This window comes from Thunnus maccoyii, chromosome 17 (assembly GCF_910596095.1).
Source record: "Thunnus maccoyii chromosome 17, fThuMac1.1, whole genome shotgun sequence".
Taxonomy (NCBI): domain Eukaryota; kingdom Metazoa; phylum Chordata; class Actinopteri; order Scombriformes; family Scombridae; genus Thunnus; species Thunnus maccoyii.
In genome coordinates, this window is record NC_056549.1 from 26,550,640 (window position 1) to 26,573,130 (window position 22,491).

The window sequence follows — 22,491 nt, forward strand, 5'->3', positions numbered from 1 at the left end:
AATGTGTCTCCTTTGTTAGCTGCCTGGGTTCTGATTTTTTGGAAGCTCCCCATCACACTCAAAGACAGGAAGCTCCTGACTGAAAAGCCTCTGACCGGGCCAGACGTCAACATCCAAGTGAAGCTAACAAATGGATGCTGTGTAGAACAGAACGTTCTTGACTGTACTTCACAGAGATCGTCCGGGAAACTAAAAATATGATGAGGCCTGGCTGCCAGTCTTTTGGCAGAAGCAGGTTTTTTTGTTTCAATTTTAGTTTTTTTTCCGAGTACAGATGGGTGACAAATGAAAGGAAGTTTCGACACGGAGTGCGTTCGAAGTTTTTTACCACAATATGTGTTCCCAATGTCAAGGAAGAACATCCGCACATGTTTCACTTAGTTGTCATTTGCCATTGATGATGAATGTGGTGGTCAACATGTTGCTCCAAAAATCTCCCTTTGGTGTTGGACTGGGTTGAGATGTGGTGACAGTGAAGGCCATAGCATATGACTCACATCATTTTATCAAACCAGTCAGTGAGCCATCATGGCCTGTATGGAAGCATCTGTGATCATTATGGTCATAAATGACAAAAATGTTGTTTCCTGCATTTCTTTTGTTTGTTTGATCCAAATACCGAGGTATGTACTGAACCATGGATTCTGTCTACCATTACAAGCCTGGTCATGACATGGTGAGACAACGTGAGATGTCAATCAGGTGACTAAACTTCAGATCAGAACTTGGTTAAATCAGAAAAGCTTCAGAATTGAATGAAGAATCAAAAGTACTTTATCCTCCTATCTGACACTCCATCATATCTTTAACTGCATTATTTCTATCTTAAACTCTTACCTATCTACTGTCAGGTCTCCGACAAATAATCCACGTATGGTGACAAAGTGAACGTCTGTTGCAGCTTCACAAACACACTGCTCATTTTACAACATTTGTACAAAATGTCCTTAGAAGCAGGTACATTGTGGACCTTGTGAAAAGCTACAGTAGCGGTCCAGCGGTGACGCTGCAAACTGACCGGAGGAGGCGAAGATCACACTCCTGCTGTCGATAACTAATCTGACATCAGCGCCTTCGTGTTCCACTCGGACCTAGCAGGCACCCGGGACACGCTAACGCTATCGGATTAGGAAATAACTGAAACATCTTTCATCTGCTGCAATTTAAGCCCGGAAATATGTTGTCAGCTGCATGGGATGAGGACAGAACATACAGATCGGAGGGTGGGGGGGGGGGGGGCACAGGACATGGTGACTGAGTGTGAGCTGAGGAGGGGTTGCACAAGTGACTGACCTCACATTAACCCCCGCAGCGATTTACGGGCCGACCTTACCGCTGCACTGCGGATTAAAGATGGCAGCAGCAGAGAACAGACAGTTAGGTCAGGTCATATACTGAATGATGATAGAAAAGGAAACACAACACTTTAGCTTTTAGCTGCTTGCATCTGCTGCCCTGTGGGTCAGCCTGGAACAACGACGTACCGCTCCACTGATAGAAAGGTGCACAAGGTTCAATTTGCTATAGTTTCCTTTTATGAGGGTTTGCACACACGCTGCACAGTACAGAACACACAGTGCACGCTGACGCACCACAGTTATGTGTTTGTGCTAGAATCTCAGCTTGTGGTGGCCAGCTGGTTGGTCTCAGTGTGTGGTTTAATGTATGTGTGTGTACTTATGACCCACATGCACTCACTCAGAGACAAGTAAAATCCCCCAGAATGAACATGTTTCACCATCCATCCATCCGTCTGTCAGCACCTACATGTGTTTATTCTCATCCGGTGTTCACATGTGAGTAAACACGCCTGAAATCATCAACAAGTGTGTTTGTGTGAGGTTAACATGTTGTGTGAGAGTGTATACTGGTCGGTTGGAGTGTGAGCGGTCATACCTCTGGTTTTTCAGCGTATTAGGATCTTTATTTCCTCCACATTGCTTTGTGCGCCGCCAAAACAGAGGCCCTGCAGGGGACACAGAGATGCTCAATTATTCATCGTCCCATTCAATAAAACATGAATATCAACTGCATGTGCCAGCCGCCGTCATTCACGCTTCTTTGCGAAAAATGGGTCTTGCAAAATTTTTTCCCCCCCCCCCAGAATGCTTTGGGATGACGCCGAGGGCCTGTCAGCTTAGAACAGCTTTTTTAACCTGTTGTCATGGTGATAAAACATGAAAGAAAACATAGAGAAAGAAGAGGTCAGTAAGCATAGGTTTGTCCAGCAGGGATAACCTACATGGATGACATACATCCAAAAAAAAAAAAAAAAAAATCTCACCTGATGGACACAGACACGCCACCGTAGTGACACGTTATACTTCAACTAGTAAACAACAGGTTGCTGCAAAGTGCACAGGAGCTGCCAGCTTTCATCAAAAGCCTGTGTGACGGCCCCGTTTCACTGATCTGTAGTGTTTCTCTTCCTCTACGGCAGGCAGGTGGATTTTTTTTAGAAATCCATTCACTCACTTTCCACAGATGTGAATGAGATGCTATTAAATGTAGAGCATCAGAAACAGGCTTCTCAATGCCATCTGGCAGCGCACAGAAGTATGTTATTAAATGGAGGCAGCATCAGTGTGGTCAGAGGAGTATTCACATCTTTTACTTAAAACAGAAGCACCGATACCACGATGTGAAACATCGCTTTCAAGTAAAAACGTCTCTGTGACTGATAACATATGACGTTATTATTGTTCATACTGATGAATTGATGCATATGCACTGTTTTACTGTTGTAGCTGCTTGATGTGGAGCCGGTTTTGACTTCTTAATACATTGTTACAGAAGGTAGTTCATTCCTGTGGTTCTCAACCTAGAGGTCTAGGCCCCTACAAAGGGCCAAAAGACAAATCTAAAAGGTCATGAGATGATTAATGTGGTAGGAAAGAAGAACAAATCTGTATTCGTCTTTGATTTCTGTTGTGAAATATTGGATGATTTGATCTCTTTAGGCATCAAAATACTTATTTGGATGAAACAATGTGAGAAGTTTAAATGGAGAAAAGTGTCTTAGTGGAGTAAAAAGTACAATATTTCTCTCTAAAATGTAGTGGAATACAAGTATAAAGTAGCAGAAATATCATAGTACTTCAAAATCGTACTCTAGCACAACACTTGAGTAAACGTGTTTCCACCTCTGAGGTAGTATGAAGAAAAGACTTCACTATATTGAATTTTGGCAAAACAAACCTCGCTGAATAGTTCTACAACAAGTGACACCATTCTGCTTCAATAGCTCCAAACAGCCTTCAGTCACCGCTACAGTAAAATAAGCGCTTTGTAAATCCCGGAGCTGTGAGGGAACAAAAGTGCAGAATTAAACCATAAAGGACATTTTTTTTTTTGACGTGCTACATGGCAACTTTTATTTACAAAGATAAATCTCCACCGGGCGTGGATAAACTTTACAGTCCTGCCAGCTCTTTGACTGACAGCGGAATTACACAGTGGACTCATTGTGTGGCAGGAGGGCCGGGGTTAACTGCGTGGCACGCCTCCTGACTGCCCTTTATTTACAAAAGACGCGCTGTCACCGCTGCCAAATATGTTAGAGCCCATTAGCTGCTGATTTGACTTTAAAGCTCAGTCCTGCTAATCTAATTTAATCTGTCTCTGTGGTCTCTTGCTGATTGCTGGAGCGCGGCGGTGATGACGCTGCACAGTGCATGTGGGCTTCGGCTGTGTGATGCAACTGTTTGCTCTGCTGCAGCAGCAGCAGCAGCAGACGCCCACGTGGAAACTGCTGCTGCTGCTGCTGCTGCTGGTTTGTCTACATGGGGTCTATTACATGATCATTTCCTGTTAATGGTTGAATTAGGCTTCAATAGGCTTAATAGTTCATTTGATCAAAGTGAGTTGACTGTATCAGCACAGGATCGATACATACACATCAAAACAACCTGAAAAATATATACATTAAGTCGTATTCAGCGTTTTATTGGGCCGTGCTGAGTGAAGGATAAAAACCATCTCTGGACCGTCACTGCAAGATATTGTCAATATCACAATGCACACAAACACCACCTACTATTTTTAAAAACCCAACTTTCTAATTTAAAGTCCCGCAGCCTGACAGCTGAATGGCAAAGATGTTGCTGTAGATAGCGAGGTGGTAGACCGTATGAGCTACCAGAAGCGAAGGAAACCGCTGAGGCTTTAATACTGGTGAAGTAGGAGGAGACAGAGAGGAAATGACTGAGAATAAAAGCTCGAGAAAGAAAGAAAAAGCAGAGACAATGAGGACAGGAGGATGAAAAAGAGAGAGGTGAGAAAGTCCCTTTACAAATGACTGCTGCTATAGCAGGATGTGAGCACGGCTAACCCCCCACCCCAAAAAAAAAAAAAATGAACAGTAGTATTCAGATGTTCAGGCAGAAACAAAATAAGCTTTCTCAGTTGCAGGTTACAGTGGCTCTATTTTGGGGATGTGTGCAAAAGAATTGTCAGGGATGTCCCAAAATACTGGCGCTGCCCTCAGTGTGTGAGTCAAACATGTGATTTAAGTCTTCTTTACCAGCAGAAAATTGCCATTTGGCTGCCCCGCATGTCTGTGTCCGCTCTCCTTCCTTCCCTCCCCTCTCCTCTCCTCTCCTCCGTCGCTCTCTCCCCGTCGGCCGACGCAGTCATGGCGACGGGCTCCCAGCAGGCTTTGCTGTGAGTGTGTGGAGCTGGCCCCCGGAGGGAGAGCTGACTCTCTCTTTTCATCAGCAGCCCCCTTCCAATAAAACATAATGGCAGTGTGGGGCTGCGGGGGAAAGTCATTCAGCCACACAGAGCCGTCACATGACCCGCTGAGGCACAACGGGTTCAGTCATTCTGCTGCTGCCGCTTGGCTACTGGGACAGATGAGTGGGCTAGCTGGACTGGCCCGGACACACAGCGGGATCCATACAGAGAGGAGAGAGCTGAGCTGCCATTGGGGGGGACAGTGGGCAGGAAGGCTGGCACAGCATGTGCTTTACTGTACAGCCAGGGTTCAAACTAGGAAAAAAATCAGGCTTTGTGCTGATTTTCTATTCCATCCATCTATTAGAGGTCCTGTCAGTGCCAGCCCCCTTCTGTCATACCATGTGTCTACTCTAGCACACATACAATATGTGCTGTTATCCTTTCAATGCTTTCTTATCTCCTTGTTTCCTTTCTGACCCAAACACATCAGCTATCTCCATACTATAGGACAAAGGTTTTCAAATTGTAAGGGGTGCAAGTGAAGGGGTGGTGGTGGGGGGGGGTTGTGGAATAAGAGACGGGAGGCCTGAGTCGCAATTTGCATCAAAACTCGTCATCCGTCTTTGAGTCTTAGCTGTTAAATCTGAACACACAGATATAATATACATGTTCAGATTCAGTTTAACATACTTCCTGAGGATAACATCTCTGATGTACGTCATGAATACATATCCATATAGAGCTGCAACAATTAGTTCATTCATTGATTAGTGGCCAACTATTACATGAATCTGCAACTATTTTGATAATCAATTAATTGTTTTGAGTAATTTTTTAAGAAAAAAATTCTGATTCCAGCTTCTCAAATATGAATATTTTCTGGATTCTTTAGTTTTCTGTGATAGTAAACTGAATATCGTTGTGGACTGTTGTGGACAAAACAACATTTGAAGACGTCACCTTGGACTCTGGGAAACAGTGTGGGTTTTTTTTATATTAATCAATTAAATAATCGACAGGTTACTTGATAATGAAAGTAATTGTTAGCTGCAGCTCTACATCCATTCATCTGTTTAGAAATGCTCATCATAGCTCCAGACACAACTTGCCTGAGAATCATCAGGTTTTTTAGTTTTCTTCAGTATGAGAGTGATCCAGTGATAGTTGTCTGTACATCCATGGATACATGTCAAACAGGAACTGATAAAAGCTCATTTGGCATTTGCCAATTTGCCAAATTGTAAACAAATATAGGCTAAAACAACAGGGGTCGACTTGTAGCCTACAGTGTCAGACATTGAAAACCCCTGATGTAGGACAATGTTTTTTGATTATGGGTTACAACCTGAAGTAGATCACAACATAAACAGTATATAATCATTCCAGTTTTTGAAAAGCTCTGACAGTAGCTCTCCCTCACAACTGGTACCTGCTTATATGTTTATATTGTTTGTTATTGTGACATTTATCCATGTTGAATTCTAATGTGGTGTCCTCAAAGAAAGTTTACGAAGCACTGCTGTACTATTGAAGAAAATGCTATTATTAATCATTACCACCCATGCATGAACACAAACATAAGATGCTGCTAGCTTCAGTGGAACTTTAAAGCTATAAAGAGGTGATACAACATGATATATTAGCAGCATATTGAGCTATATGTGGAAAAGCTATGAGTGTCTGGAACATAATGGACTTCTGAAACAATGACAGAGGTGAGATATGCTGCAGGAGCTGTTTGAAGATTTTCTATTGTTGTTCTGATGCATTGTTGTCATGACTCTGGGTTGCCATTGGAATCCATTGTATGTAAATGTTGTGTCCGAGCTGACTACAGCTGCCGCCCTCTATAAAAGAGCCGGCTACAAACTGTACAGAGAATTAAACAAAAATGCTAAACCTTCTCCGGTTACAGCATCTTCAGCGTGACAATAGCTGCTTTTCTCTGATTTACATCATTGTAAGTATGTGTCTTTGAGTTTCGGACTGTTTTCAGACAGAACAAGATATTTGGAGACATCATCTTCTCAGATTTTATCCATTTCATTTATCCACTTCCCTCCTCTCTTTGCTTCCTTTAAGTTACTTCCTGGTAGAAACAAACTAGAAGAAAATAACGTAGACGGGCGATGTTTAACTGAATGACAGAACATGATCAAATGTCCACTCGCGGTCTATATTACCTCTCCCTCACTGAACAGGTCACTATCTCAGTGACAGGGACATGCTCCCTCACTGGCTTCCCACCCGTCAACACAGTCAGTCGTATTCATGGCGGGCCCGGGCCCCGTCAGAGGCACCTCTGCTGGGAAACAATCCGAGTCTCTGTGGTGGTGGGCGACCGCTTTTCCCCTCCGCGCCGCTCAGACGTGCCATGCCTTGTAGAGTTTAACATAAAACTCGCCGTCAGCCACCCACTTCTGGTTCATTTCAGGGCTAGTCTCTAAAGGGTAAGTAGGGCACTTTGCCATTTCAATAATAGCTGCATTTGCAAAGCTTACAGCTGCAGGCTACAGCCTTTACATGGATTTAGAGCAACCTTGCAGACTGTGTGGTAGTTCAGTAGCGATAATATATTCAGCTGCATGTGGTTTTCACCAACATTGTCGTGGAGTTCATGGTAAAGATATGACATGCTAGAACGCTAATTAAATCCACAATGTTTCATCCCTGTTCCCGTGAGCCCTGACGGATGAGATTTGATTGACAGGTCAGGCCTGCCGGTGGGCTGCCAGCCCTCACTGAGAGGCTGACTGACACACAGTGCTGAGGAGGGGATTAAAACGGACAATTATCCTCACAGCACATTATGCCTCCTGGACTCTATCTGCAGCTACGCTACATGAGCGAGGGATTTACCAGGTGATTAAAGCATTATTAAGAGAGCAAAAAATGAGGGTGTTTTCACATCAAGAGTGAACACTTCAGAAGCTGAATAGCTTTTTGTGTGTTCATAGGAAGACAGAATTAACAACTGATATTATTCCCACAGAGGCCACTGTGAATTAACCTGACGTGCCAGATGGTTTGTTACACAGAACCATCGGAGAATTCGTCCTTGGACGTTGTTTGGAAAAAGGGCAGGCACTTTCAAAAAAATACTTTTTGAAAGTGCGGGTGATTGGATGAACCATCTGTCTATCATCGTCTTACCTTGTGAGGCAGCTGGATTCACGAGATCACGTGAGAATCCACCTAGGACACTGATTGGTCCAAACCACAGTTAGTTCGGACCAAAAGTGCAGAATCTGAAGCCTGACAAGATGGATCTGTGTGTGATGTTGTGATGTTGTGAAGGTTAAGTGTGAGCAGTGAGTGAGGAATGAATGAATGGCAGTAGGAGTCACTTGTATCACATGTAAATGATATTGTGGTATCAATATGTATCATCATATAGTACAGTTATAGGAAAATCAATCCAGATCATTCATGACAAAGCAAGATACTTAATTCAATTTGTGCAAAATATCATTTTTAACTAAAAAAATAAATTAATTAATTAAAAAAAATCAGTATTGCCATAAAGAAGTCCTGCTCATTGCTTTGCAACAATGCCTACAATGGCCTGATATATCCAGAGATATCTATCTATCTACAGTATTTACATCATATATGTACTTTGAATTCATTACAGATATCAGATGTCAGATTACAGATGTCTATAGTTTAGTTTAGACTAATATGAGTCAAATTAAGTGGGTATCTTCAAAATTTAAAGTCTTTTTAGTACAAAATGTGCTCTTTGTGCTTCCATGGACGGTGTTTTCTTGCTGAGCCACAGCTGAGGGATACATCCTAGTAGATGTATGTAGGTATGTTGTTGGGATACAACACTGGCAATAAACCCAGATGTGACTATCAGATCGAATATACCTAATTGATTACTAACTCAGACTGCTGAAGGCACATATTAGCTTCAGTTGAACTTTGGAATGCATGGATTTTGTCCGTTATCTGTTATCTTAAGAGTGTATCACTTCACAACCAGTGTGGAGAGGAGGAAGGATTACAGTGACCAATAGTGTAACTCTGTCCAACTACATATGGCATGTGAGTGTTGCATAAAGACTGACTTGAAAAAAAATCGTAATCTTTTGAAGGGATAGATCCTGAAGTGTAATGCTTTGGCAAAATCTCTGGCAGTGGACAAATGTATATCATCATGGTTGATGAGGTCATATCAGTCAGCTCTGATTGGCAGGTATAATGTTACTGTTACAACTCTTAGGAACAACTGCAACTGTTGCTTGAATCCAGCCCTGAACTGAGCTAACCTGTTAGCTAGCACAGCAGCTAGCTACCCAGGCTTTTAGAACTGCAGTCTGCTCTTAGCTCAACATTGCTGATGTCACCGTTTCTTTGAGAGGATGTAAATGCCATGCTCATGTCACATGGGATGAACAGTAGAGATAGGAAAGAATCCAATGTTTACCCACTTTGCATTCACATCAGTGGACAACTGAAGACAGTTGAGTGATTGAGTTGAGTCATGTGATGGTTGAAAATACTGTAGATTGACAATATGAGGCTCATTCAGCATCAAGTTGGATATATGAGACCTTTCAGAAAAATGAGTTTCTGACTCATAATCATGACTTGAAATGGATCATTCTAACAACTCAGATATGACAGCCATACTCTGTAGAAAACCATGGACATAATATTCATAATATCAACTGCAGATTTCAGTGATGTTCATTGTTTTGGGTTTCCTGCTATCATTTAACCTACACATCAGTCTCTCTGTGCATGAATGTCTTCCTGTATGAAAACATGGATTTTAAAATCTTCCACGTGAGGAAGTGAAACTGATGAAGTGCGTGCGAGTGATGTTGGAGAATAAAAACTGACTGTATTTTGAAAGAGAAGTTTGTGAACAGAATCTACAGTTGGAGAGTTTTTTTGGAGCCGTCAGTGTTACTGCAGCTTCAGGCAACTCTGCTTTAGATTCATTATTCAGCTTTCAACCACGGCGGAGACCACTTAGGACAACATCACAAAAGGTTTTCTACAGTTTTGTCACTTTAAAATGAAAACCTATCTCTTAAAAACATATTTAGATCCACTTGTTTCTACTACATTAAACGTTCAACAGTGAAATCTGTGAAATGACATAAATTCCATCAAACCCTGATCACAATATATCTTCACAATAACACCTCTGGCTTTAGACACTATTTACCATGCGACAGAGCATCCTGAAGATAAAACCTTGTGACGGTTTTATCTCTTGGTGATGTCACAGCCTTTTTAAAACGGGGTCCTGTGAAGGTCCGGGTCTCGTGCGCCGACGTGACGCCGCGGTCGGGATGAGCGATCATCTCCTTTGTCAGCACCTCACAGCTGCATCAGCAATGCAGAGAAATGACGCTGCATAGCCCGAACGGAGAGAGAGAGAGAGTGGTGCGTAAGGCAGAGGGCAGACAGGCAGAGCAGAGTTCAGGAGACAGTAGTGTACTGCGGTGGGGAACCTGGCCGTAACACAAGCTCCTGGCGAGGAAGTCTGACACACTCGCTCGTCTCTACTCTTGAAGCACGATCGGAACCGGCATACTGTAATGTCCACATTGATATTCATAGAAAACATAAAAGCTTCTTAGCAATGCAGATTTCCTAACAGCGTCGTCCACGTGCGGCACAGTGAGGCTTTGTGGAGACAGAATATAGCCTTTGTCACTCACGCGTGACATACGACACAGCTGGGAAATTCACAGCGAGTTAATTATGTATGACAAAAATCTCCAGGTCATTAACATATGTACAGAAAGCACTGTTGTTTTCCCCTCCCAATACAAGCACTCAGTCTTCCTGCCACCCTGGTAAACATATCATTAATAATAAAGAGTAGTAAGATGTATTGTCCGCCTCGTTTGTCTGTCTGTCTGTTGGAGCGGAGTGAACTACACCCGCATGATTCCTCAACGTGTCAGGCGGACAGAGAGCCTTCAGATGCTCACATGTTCACTGTGCTTTTAAAGATACACACCAACCTGATGTCAAATATCATATATATACACACACATACATATCAAATATAATTCATCTGTGATTCATTCTGACTTTTATTTTAAGCATCTCTTTTCTATCCAGCTTGCTCTCTTTGTGTCTGCTCATTCAAAAAGAAAAAAAAAAAAACAGTCCATTGAAGAAGCTTTTCACTGTCAGTAAATCTATGTGAAAATCTACAAGTTGCGGCCGTGTAGCTGCTGTTCTGTTGAGGGTTTACTGTAAGCGGAAAACTTTGATGTCAAATGAGTGCACGAGTGCAGATTTTTGCAGAGCTGCTCAAGAACCGCACGCTGACTTAAAGACAACAAATATTGTTACTTGTTGAATCAGTTGTTGACACTCAACAATCCATCACACAATCAGTAACAAGTGTGCAAATACAAAAAGACCAAACAAACATATAATCGTCTTGTATTTTTGGAGTGAAAGCGTGTTGTTCAGCCTTTTCTCTATAGATTATGAACACAGACCAGACAGTTTTATAGCTCTACAGATCCCTACATGGACACTTCCACATATAGGATGATCCCACAGAGACCTGATGGTCAGTCAATAACTTCAAACAAGGACATCCTTCAAATTTAACTCATCTAGGTGTCTCATGATCCACGCAGTTTCTAAAACAACAGGCTTAAAGCAACCAGAGGTTAGAAACAACCCTCAACCCACTAGAACTAGTATTTCATATACCACAGTGTCACAGTGACATTACTATCACACTGAACAAACAACAAGTTTGAAAACTTGTAACATATAATATATATATAAGAAACACATGAAACGATAACCACTATTTAAAGCTTTATGTTTATGATGTTTCAGACTTTCTGCTATCAACCTCAGCTCACTACAGATGAAATATGTCAGCATGAGATACAGTACAGCAAACCACCCAACATCTGCCACATCTGTGTTTTGCATTCACTACAAACCGTTTGTACTTTACATCGCTGCCAACCGTACAAAACCGTTTTTCCAATGTGTTTTTCATGAGGTCATTTGTGTACAGTATGAAAATAAACCGGCGGAGACTTCAACCCTGACGTGTCAGTATTGATTAATCTGCCCGTTATTATTTTTATTAATCCATGCTCTATAAATTACCAGTAAACTGTGAATATGTCTGTCACAGTTCCACTGAGCCCAGAGTGAATCTTCAAATCACTAGTTTAGTCAAACCAACACCAGCAAACCTGCAAATATTCACATCTGAGTGACTGGAAGTTGGGACTTTTTTGCCATTTTTGCAAGTGAGCAGCTGCAAGACTCACACACATTTCTTAACACTACAGCATACTTTGTTAGCAGTTGTATATAAAGTGTGTAAAAATCTTCTAAAACAAGCCACTGCATGATTCAAGTCTTAATTCCAACAGGACAAATAGAAAACACAGTCAGTTAGAGTATGACTCTGCTCTCTCTGCTGCTCCCAGCTGTTTGTCCAACCACCACATGATGCCATGGATCTCTGGCTAGCTGCTCACACACCCGCATATGGCTGCACTAACCTGTTATAGGAACCTACTATTGCCATTCCACCGCTTCACTGGCAGTATAAACTTTCAGGCTGGGTGGTGGTTGGCAGAATTAAAAGATTTCTGCTCGATTTATTCGGCGGTACGGTTTTATATATATATATATAGACGACTCACTCCAGTGCACTATTGAACTCCTGAATAAAGGCTAAACGGACTCGAGAGCCAAATGGAATCGGAGAGATTTAAAAAAACAAAAAAACAAAAAAAAAAAAGGAGGGAGATTAAAATGGAAAATGTAGAGCAGCAGGATATGAGAGAAAGCCATGCTTGCTTGGTGCTCTTACGCCTGGCCTGCACTCCAGATGTAAATGAGCGACTCTGATTCTTTTCAGGAGGAAATGAAGCCACACTCGCTCCACGGCCAGAGACTGACTTTGCAGATTCGAGAGAAAGCGCACATGAGCACAAAAAGACGAGCTGTGGCAGGTGGAAGTGGCGGAGGCTGATAAGGGGGAGAAGAGGGGAGGAGGGGAGGGGGGGGGGGGGGTTTGTGCGTGATGCGATCTGCGTGATAGGATCTGTGTACCTCCGGCTCCTTGAAGCAAGACAAACAACTCCTGCTAATTGAAATCCTTTGAAGAAACCCCCCCCCCCCCCCCCTTCAGACGGACATCTCCACGGGGGCCCCGTTCTGACAAGCTTTCATGCAAGTGTATCGCTTTCACGCATCATTTCCCCCCCCCCCCCCCCCCCGATATCGCTGGAACAATGACCCAGCGGCACGTGCCTGCCTCGTAAACATTCCAATGTGTGTGTGCATGTTGTTTTTTTTAAATCGTCCACATTAATGAATCTGATGGATTGTGTGAATTGTTTTAAAAGAAAGGCAACAGTGAAAGCTCTGGCTTTTTTTAATTAGCAGAGTGAAAAGAAAAAGCAGCAGCTGGAGGGGATCGCAGGCCATCATATGATCTGTTCGCTCTGCTCTCACATGTCAGCGGACGTCCCCGCCGGCTATGTCATAGCCTGCATTCATCTGTGGTTCAACATTTACTTTTCTGTAACAATAACTTCATTTGAGCCCGCGAGTACGTCACGACTCAGCCACCGACTGACTGCAGAAGAAGAAGAAGAAGAAGAAGAAGAAAAAAAATGGGGGGGGGGGGGGAGAGAAAAAGAGACACATTTTATCCCACTCCGCTGGAAGCCTGACACAAAGGACGGCGTTGTTGTGGTGTCTTTCTGACCTCTGACGCTCTGGTGTGACGCTGAGCGCGGAGGAGACGCCGACTCTCAGTCCTGAATGCTGCATGAGCCCACTGCAGGCTCCCTGTGTGATGACATCCAGGCCTGGACGGGACTCTTCCCTTAACTTTTACTAATGGGACACTGTGGGGGGGGCACATTTAACCTTTCCAGTGTTCTGATGGCAACAGCATATACAGACCATCCTTTTACCATCAACTGTATATAAATGTCCATGAAACAGCAACTTATTACATATCATTTTTATCCCAGAATTCCTTGAACTGCACTCTGTATAGTTTTCAGTAATAACGTAACTTGTACTGTATGATGTTGATTATGTTTATATCTATATTCATACCTCTTGCCTCTATATAATAACAAAAAAGTTCATTTTTGACTATCAAAGTAGTCATTTGACAATAAAAGCCTCTTAACTCCTCTGAAGGATCCACTTATCAGCTTTTACCTGAGCTTTCAACCGCATTGCGTCAGCAGCAGTTGTCATGGAGATAACTCATTTGTTATTAAGTGATTAAGCGATGAACTCTAGTCCATCCACCTATTATAATATGACTGAAAGTTCCAGCTCCGTGACAACTGAGGAAACAACAAACAACAAACAACCCAAACAAAGAAAACAAAAAAAAACAGTAAACTGTTTGTTGTTAATGTTTGTGTCTTGCTGTACATCAGCTCACAGTGAAAACAACCTACTGACTGCTAACAAGAGTCAACATACGTGATCAATTCATTTCATTCTGAAACATCAACTGTGCATCAACACAGTCCTGATTAATGCTGTAACAATCAGCTGATTATATGACTGTGACTATCATCTTCATTATTGATTCATCTACTAGTTTATCAACTTTTTATCACAGTAGAAAATGTTTCCAGAATTGAGGGAACATCTCTTAAATAACAGGGATTAGAGGTTACATAAAGATGCACTGATAAGGATTTGGAGCTCCTGCCGACGTTCTGCACATCTAAAACTGTTCAAAATGGCTGCAGTGTGACTTACAGTGACCCGATGACACCAAACCACATACTGTATCACACCTGCACTTCACAGTGGCTGCTGCTGAGCACCGTGGGACCACAGCACAGTGATACAGTACATCATCGACAGCGTGCAGCCCAGCAGCTACATAAAAGATGAAGGAGGGTCACAAGAACTGAGCAAACTCCAAGACCAGGTGTTGTCCAGGTTGAGTCAAGACGTGGTGTAGAAAGTGGGTCGAAGCCGAGGTGAGTTTAGAACTGGTCAGTCAAGGAGAAAACACCTCAACCAAAGCTCCACAATCTGCCAAAATGTGTTACTATGATAAGATATCCAGATAACCAGATCAATACAGTCATGTCCATATCAATGTCATGGTGCAACTGACTGATCTCCAACAGTCTTTGTCATTTTAACTCCACCATAAAGTTGAAAACTGAGATTTACGGAAGAGTTACAAAGTATTTATTGCAGGAAACTTGGGTTATCTTAATAGAGTTAAAGAGTGAAATATGGGAGACACCTGACCTGTTGATCCGGCAACTAGCAGGCTATGAGATGAATGAACAGTGGTGAATTTAAAGCACATGGCAATTGATCTTTACTGGAAAATTCGAGTGCGAGGCGTTAAATATAATAAAATATGATTCAAAATCTGAAAAAAATCCATATAAAGTCCGTCTGTCCCAGTGATAAAAGCCTTGACAACAGAAAATATACCCTCCATAGTGATCCATCCAATTAAAGACAGTAAAGTATGAGCTCAGTATCTCATTAAAGCTTGAGGAACGTAGAAAACTGTGAGACCAAACTGCACCGAGACCCAAAAGCTCCACACGTGTCACGCTTCCATCCTAACTGTGCACAGTATCAACATCCTAAACTGTTTTATACTGACAGAAAACTCTGCATCCTGTGTGGTTTGTGCTGATGTACCATTAAAGCTCTAATTTACTGACATGATAAGAGCCTGAAGGTGCTTCCTGCTTTATTTCCTCATCCTGAGGCCGAGGCCTGTGTCAAAAGAGCTTCTAGATTTTCATTGTTTCCGTCTTGTGTTTACATGCTGCGTATTAAAATAGAATTTGATTAGTTTCATCAGTAAACTTCAGGCTGTTGGTATTCCAGTGTTTTACTGTCTGAACTATCTTACCTTTCTGTTAGATGAACCTGGTCTCTGCTGTCAGTCAGGCAGTGACGGGCTGAACTGTGATGTTTGATGTTTCACCAACCGGTGTGAGAGGACGTGAAGCTTTTTAAAGCCGTCTGTCTAAAACGGACCTAACCGCCTGAGAGTCATCAGTGATACCGTGCATGCCTCACCCTATTGTGTGCCACCGAGAATAAAAAAAAAAAAAAAAAAAAGTGGCGCTTAACTCATAACTCATCCTGACAAGAGCAGTTTTTATCTGCAAAAAAAAGCCACGAGTCATTCAGGGACATCTGCAATACACGACTTCACTGCAGAAATGCCAGATTTCACCCGCACATGGAGACAAGGCTTTTTATTTAACAGCTGTATATTTCAAATTAATGCCGACTTCCAACACACACTGAACAATTGGGATTTATAAAATTCAGATCCTCAGACCTAGAGAACAGCTCTCAGTGTGTGCGTACATATGAAAAATGAGCGTGCTGGTCCCTCTGCTTGGTTTCCAAGACTACTACCTCTCGACAGAGATTATCCCGGCACCCTGCGGACAGATCCGTCCACACAGCCATATGCTTCGCTTCCATATACCTGAATCCAATGGAGCAGCACCTGAGCTCAGCAGGCCGTAACATCACATGGTTGTAAAACAAGCAGCTTTGTCTTCTCAGTGCAGAAATCTCACACTTCTTAGTGGAGTCAGCGAGCTGTCCGCCAGCTGCTGGCGCCGCTGAAAACCTCTGAGGAAGTCGGATCTCTGAAAATAGGGATAATAGCACTTCTACGCCAACAGAAAGCAGCTCTACATCACACTGTATCGCTTCTGGTTTCTGCTGTTCTCCTTTGAGTGCCACCTAAAACAAAGTCATTACAAGTGGTGAGTCTTGTAGTAAAAAGAGGCTGCTTCATTAAGAAACACTTCTTGAAGGGGGGGGGGGGGGGGGGGGGGGGGGGTGCTGATATAATCAATTACACTAATTTTTGCAAACACAACACGCGGGACAAATGGCTGCAGTTCAAAGCTGGCTGGGTTTTATGCACTGAAGGAATGGATGGAGGGATGCCCGTCATTGTTTTGAAAGGAGACGGCGGTGACGAGAGCAAATAACCCCAATAAGCAAAGGAAAGGAGTGCGCAACAGTTTTAGTCTCTGCACAGTGAAGGTAGGCCTGATTTAAATGCAGGATTGTTATGTGAAAACTTGCAATAGATTAGACTTGTTGAAAGGAATACAAAGTACGGATACAAGAGTTGAACTCCGTGTTATCCTCTAGAAAGCATCTGCTTGGGTAGGCAATATTCAAGTGATGCCAGCACACTCCGCTTACATCACACAGCTTCCTGTGTGGAGGAATGCAAGCTGGTCCTCAAAGTTAACTGAACACTACGGTTTCCCTGCTGCATGCAGAGGAGCCTGAAAGCATCCCAGATAAGAGAGCCACTGTGAAGCATGTGAGGTTGTGTCCTTCATATGACTCCACTAAGCATCAATAGGAGATGCTGCTGCTGCTGCTGATGATGATGATGGGGGAGAAGGAAAAGGAGGAGGAGGAGGGGGGGAGGCATGGTAAACAACCGAGCAGAGGCTCAAAAACCAATGCGTCAAGATGCTTTGAAGGCTCCTGAGTGTTCATAAACACAACGTATGCCTCCTTTATTTTACCAATGACCGTGGATAACCTCCATGTCTAATTACCTTGCTGTTTCTTCCTTCCACTTCCACAGGCTACATGTACACTAGTGTGTAGCCTATATTTCACTCAATGCACACAGCTTTAAAAGCAGCCGACGCCTCACCCACACAGCCTCTCCATACAGCGGAGGACAGAGAGATGAAGCTAGCTAACAGGCACGTTTACGTACAAGAAACGTCAATAATAATAATAATAACTGGAAAAAAATCAGTGTAATTCATTCGCTTTTACAGATAGAAGTGAGCTGAATGGTGAGTAAAATGGACACACAGTGTCTCTTACCTGTTCAAACGCGTCTAATAATCCGCAGCACTATATTCCATAGCCGTTCTAGTGAAATGATTGAAGTGTAATAAAGACTGCGGTGTGGCGGCCCTGCTGTCGCCCTGCTGCTCGTCCGAGCCGCTGCGTGTGATGCGTGTGATGGCGTTAGCTCTGCAGGGCCACAACATCAACTGCTGATGCTTTCAGGGGCTGTTGGAAATATCAGGATGAGACAGGAGAACAAAAACACACGACAAAAAATGAGATAGGCTACATTCAAGAATTACGTGGGGAGTAAAAACAGGAAAATCCTGTATTATAGCTTAAGTGCCGAATGTGATTATTAAAATGAAGAGGACGCAAAAGTCAAATCAGTAAGTTATTGTATTGGTAGGTGCTTTTAAAAACTACAGCCCAGTGTTATTGGCGTTCACTATTGTTGTGTGACATTATACTTCCATTTGGTGGACAAAAACAAACACCGCTAGTACATATCTGCTTTCCTACTTGGTTGCTTTTTATTTCATTCAGAAAACACTTGGATGTACTTACCACTCAGAATCCGAAGCTTTTCAGAAGCATCTGAAGCACACATAACGGGCCTGGTCCATTGACTGACAGTATGCCCGTCCAATCAGAGAGTAGCGAAGGCAGGGCGGAGGGATGGGTGTATGTGTGTAAACAGATTCCTTCAATAAAATGTTTAATCTGTGATACATTTCAATTGGGTAACATATTATGTAGATATCGTAGCAAAACCAGCAGGTCAAAGCTTTTATTAGCGTTTAGAAGCTTAATTACATAGGCTATCTATAGCAATGCAGACTAATAGGACTTCCATGAAAGCTATGAAGTATTTAAGTTTTCTTTTTTTTTTAAATTAAAAGTGACGTTTATGAAGGGTCTGTGTTTGTATCTTGGAATAGGTGGTAGGTGACCCACAACATTTCAAGTGTTTGACTTCTACTGACTCTAATTACGTGATGAACCGCTGCACTGAGCCCTGTTTGTTTGCTTTTTTAACTCGACATTAGAGCGCCATCTCCCGTCCACATGTAGAACTGCACGTCAGTTCATAAACAGTCTGAATAGTTTTGTGTATGTTGATAAGTATGATCAGGACCTTCACTTAAAGGTTGTATACATGATCCACACGCACAGGTGTCATTCAGCCTACTGCCCCTAGTTAGACCTCTTCTGAGGACACTTTGGTCATTTACAACCATCTTACATCACTTACATTGAAAGCACATTTGAAAGTGATCTTTTAATAGCCAGTATGAACAGGAGGAATGATTACAGCAAGGAAAACCTCTTTCACTGTTCATATAGACACCTGACTGTTGTTTTAAGAAAGGATTGAAAAATTGTGAACCCGTCCTTTAATGTTACCAATATTACCTGAGGTCTAATCAGCCAGAGTAATGTAAACACCTGTGTGTGCAAAGCCTTTAACAGCAAGCTGCCTCAGGAACAGAACAAACTGAACACACAGCTGAAAACTCATTTCATTCATTTATCCATTTTCATTCAATGTTGTTTTTGTAGTTGGAAGTACAGTATGGTTCCTGGGCTTTGATGAGTCATCTTTAAAGAGCTGTAGGAACTAATGGAATCAGCTGCAGGACTATTAACTTTGCAATGAATTAATGCTGTATCATGGATCATTATAAGGATGTATCATGAATTACTGTTCTCCTTTAAGAAATGATCACGTCACTGTAAGTTTATGTGATTAGTTAGAAGTCCTCCTCCACACAAAAATATGATTTTCTTCTTGTTCCTACAGTCGAATGCTTAAGCTTCACTGTGCAGAATGATGTATGTGCAGTTTGACACTAAAAGGCTGTTTTCACATTCATCTGCTGAAGAAGTAAAGTTTCTCTTTGTTCATTGAAAATCTGATTTTAAGGGGCGGGCCTACAAGCATGATTTGTGACATCACAACTAGTTTAGAAGCCAATCCTGGTCCAATTTTCAACTTACACGAGTGTGATGTAGAAACTTGAAGCCTCTAGTGCACAAACACTGAGAACTGACTTTACAGTGAAGTAGAAGACATCTTATGTCCAGCAGCAAAACTTCTAAAATGAGATATATTTGCATATTCAGATTCTAATTTTTAATGAAGCAGGAGTAGATGCTGTTTTGAGGATTTTACTTTTTTTTTTTTTGGAAAAACCATATCAGACACACATTATTGTTCTAAACAGAGTATTTTTCATGTCTTAATACATATGTGGAGGGGATATTTAATGCTTAATGGATAATCACTTAATAATTGTTATCTCACAGTTATTTCACACCTAAATTTTTATATACCACCAAACAAACTGGACTCCAGTAACATAGAAAAGAGCATTTTGCATTTGAACAGCTTCTCTGAAAGCTGGACAGCACTTACTCTCACAAATACAAAGCAGCTTTTGCAAACATCTGCATGCTGCTCAATAACCCAGCAACTGGAACTCATTATATATACTGCATTAATTCATACATTAAATCGTCATGAATGATGCATTAGTCATGCATTACTGAAGCATGTGTTTATAGACACTTACAGCTGGAGGTTGTGTGTATGGTTAGAGTTATGTATATTTGCTAATGGGGCATCTGGTTTGTGGAGGCTCTTCCCTAATTTACTACTACATAAACATATTTTAAAAATCCTTTATTTATTCATTAATTTTACATCTGATTCGTTTTCTTCATTTTGTCCATATTTTGTTAATAAATCCTTGTTCTGCAGCAGTTATATACAGTATATTCCCATACAACTGATAAACAATAATACAAAAGTTATCATGGTTTTAAAAAGCTGGTGATCCTACACAACTGCTAAGTCTGTCTCTCTGTGTTTCTTCGGTGTTGTACTGACATCACTTGCTCTAATTGCTGGTCATGGACATTTTTTAAAATAGCAGTGTAAATTTTGTTGCAAAAAATATACTCTGCTGTCTTTAAAACCTGTCAGAAATACTGAATATACGACATCTAACAACAATTAAAAGAAACATGGGCTCATGGACATTTTGACACGTCACAGCAGGGAAAGCACAGGTGTAGTTAATAACATTATTAACAGCTGTATTTCATTTAGGTGAGCCAGTTCCAGGCTGTCAGTATTGTGTATGCTGGCTAATTGGAGGACCTCAGTGGGACAAATAATAGAACCGAGCCATCGTTAATGCTATTAGTTACACCTGTGATTCTCCAGCTGTAAAGTCAAACGTCTGCTGTGAGTCCTCTGCTAATTGAAGTGCCAGTTGCTGTCTAGCGTCTGCAGACTGACCAGACAGTGATGACAGTCACTCTGCTCTGTGCCAGCTTCCCACAGCTGTTCCCCTTTGGTATGACAGAGTCACACACTGGCTATTACTCACACGCTAAAACGCAAACAGCCCTGTTTCTCTGGATGATGTGAAATAACAAAACTCTGCTTCATCATCACATTACATCTAGACTCCATATGGTAGGAACTGGAATAGAGCTATCAAGCAATATTTCTGCATGTTTTGATTATAATTATATGGTTCTAGAATATTCTGTATCCACTACAAGTTGTGTCATTTCTTTTTTGGTGGGTTTTATAACACACCGAGTAATGCTCAACCTTTCACAGTGATGCCCTGCATCAACAATGTATTCAGTAATGTGGTCAGAACTGTATAAACTAACAATTATTTTCATTATCGATTAATCTGTTGATATTTTGATTAATCGATTAGTTGTTTGGTTAATAAAATGATGAAAAATGTCGATCACTGTGTCCCAAAGCCCAAGGTGACGTCCTCCAATGTCTTGTTTTGTCCTGATCAATAGTCCACAACCAAAAGATATTCAGTTTACTGTCACAGAGGACTAAAAAAAACAGAAAATATTAACATTTAAGAAACTGGAACCAGAGAAAACTAATCAATTATCAAAATAGTTGGCGATTAATTTAATAGTTGGCAACTAATCAATTAATCAAATTGTTGCAGCTCTAGTATAAACCCAGACACGTATATATTTTCAGTTCCCTCATCTCTCCATTTAAACACTCTATTGAAATAACATTAAAATGAAAAGTGCAAATGAAAAATGCAAATGAAAAATGACTAGCATCACCGATTCTTCTTTTCTTCCCCATCTATGTCATACTTCAAGTTGCTGTTGTTTCGCTGTCTGAATAAGTCTTGCTAACCTGGATTTGATAGCCTTGCTAGCATCAGAGAACTCGTGTGTCTTTATCAGTCAAATGAATCAGATTCATAAATTGTTTTCACTTGTAGCAGGACAAGAACAATTCCAGTAACGCTATGCAGCAATTAGTGATGTTGTTAGTTACACCTGTTTGACAAGTCTGTAAGGGAGACTGATCAGGGTGTCTAGGAAGTAGACTCAGACTTGTTGAATGACTAAAAACAACTGACTCCCCCTTCGTCTCCTGGAAAGCCACACAAGCTAATCTATAACTCAAGAAACTCAGGACTTAAATTGATAAACAATAAGTAAACTTAAATAATACTTGTCTGCTTGATTAAATCACGACTGCAGATATAAATAAATGTAACAACAATGCTAAACACAAACAAAACCTGGGATAGTATGTGAAAGCAATGCTACATATACTTGCTAAACAAACAAATGACAAGTATGAAAGGAAATACAAACTGTAATGGGGACAAATGGTGCGGACTCAACCACTTTGTCACAAAGTCAAAAAGCACTGATGTTGTTTGTTACAGCTGCTTGACAAGTCAAGTCGTGATGTTAGCTACAACTATGTTTCACATGTCATAGTCCACACTGTACATACAGGTATATTCAACTTTAGTTTTACTCCTGGAGTAAACCAACAGGCATTTCCCGCCTTAAAACTAACTGTAAAGAAACTTCTGTGTTTGTACAGTAACATTGGCCTTGCCTTAAACCTGCAATATGGAACTTTTACATATAAATAAATGTCTGTTACATTCAAGC

The 22,491-nt window shown here is 41.6% G+C and overlaps 1 protein-coding gene across 5 annotated transcripts in view; it reads right to left on the reverse strand.

Annotated features, from left to right (window-relative positions):
* fynb (FYN proto-oncogene, Src family tyrosine kinase b) overlaps positions 1-17,729 on the reverse strand; it is a 77,195-nt gene extending 59,466 nt beyond the window's left edge. The window contains exons 1-2 of one of the 5 annotated variants that reach the window (XM_042389907.1): positions 17,545-17,729; positions 1,897-1,966 (exon numbers count right to left, since the gene is read on the reverse strand). The gene's annotated coding sequence lies outside the window, so the exon portion shown is untranslated. The remainder of the gene's footprint in view (positions 1-1,896; positions 1,967-17,544) is intronic. The other 4 variants (XM_042389904.1, XM_042389910.1, XM_042389909.1 and 1 more) reach the window with 4 other exon arrangements.
* Positions 17,730-22,491: the final 4,762 nt, after the last annotated feature.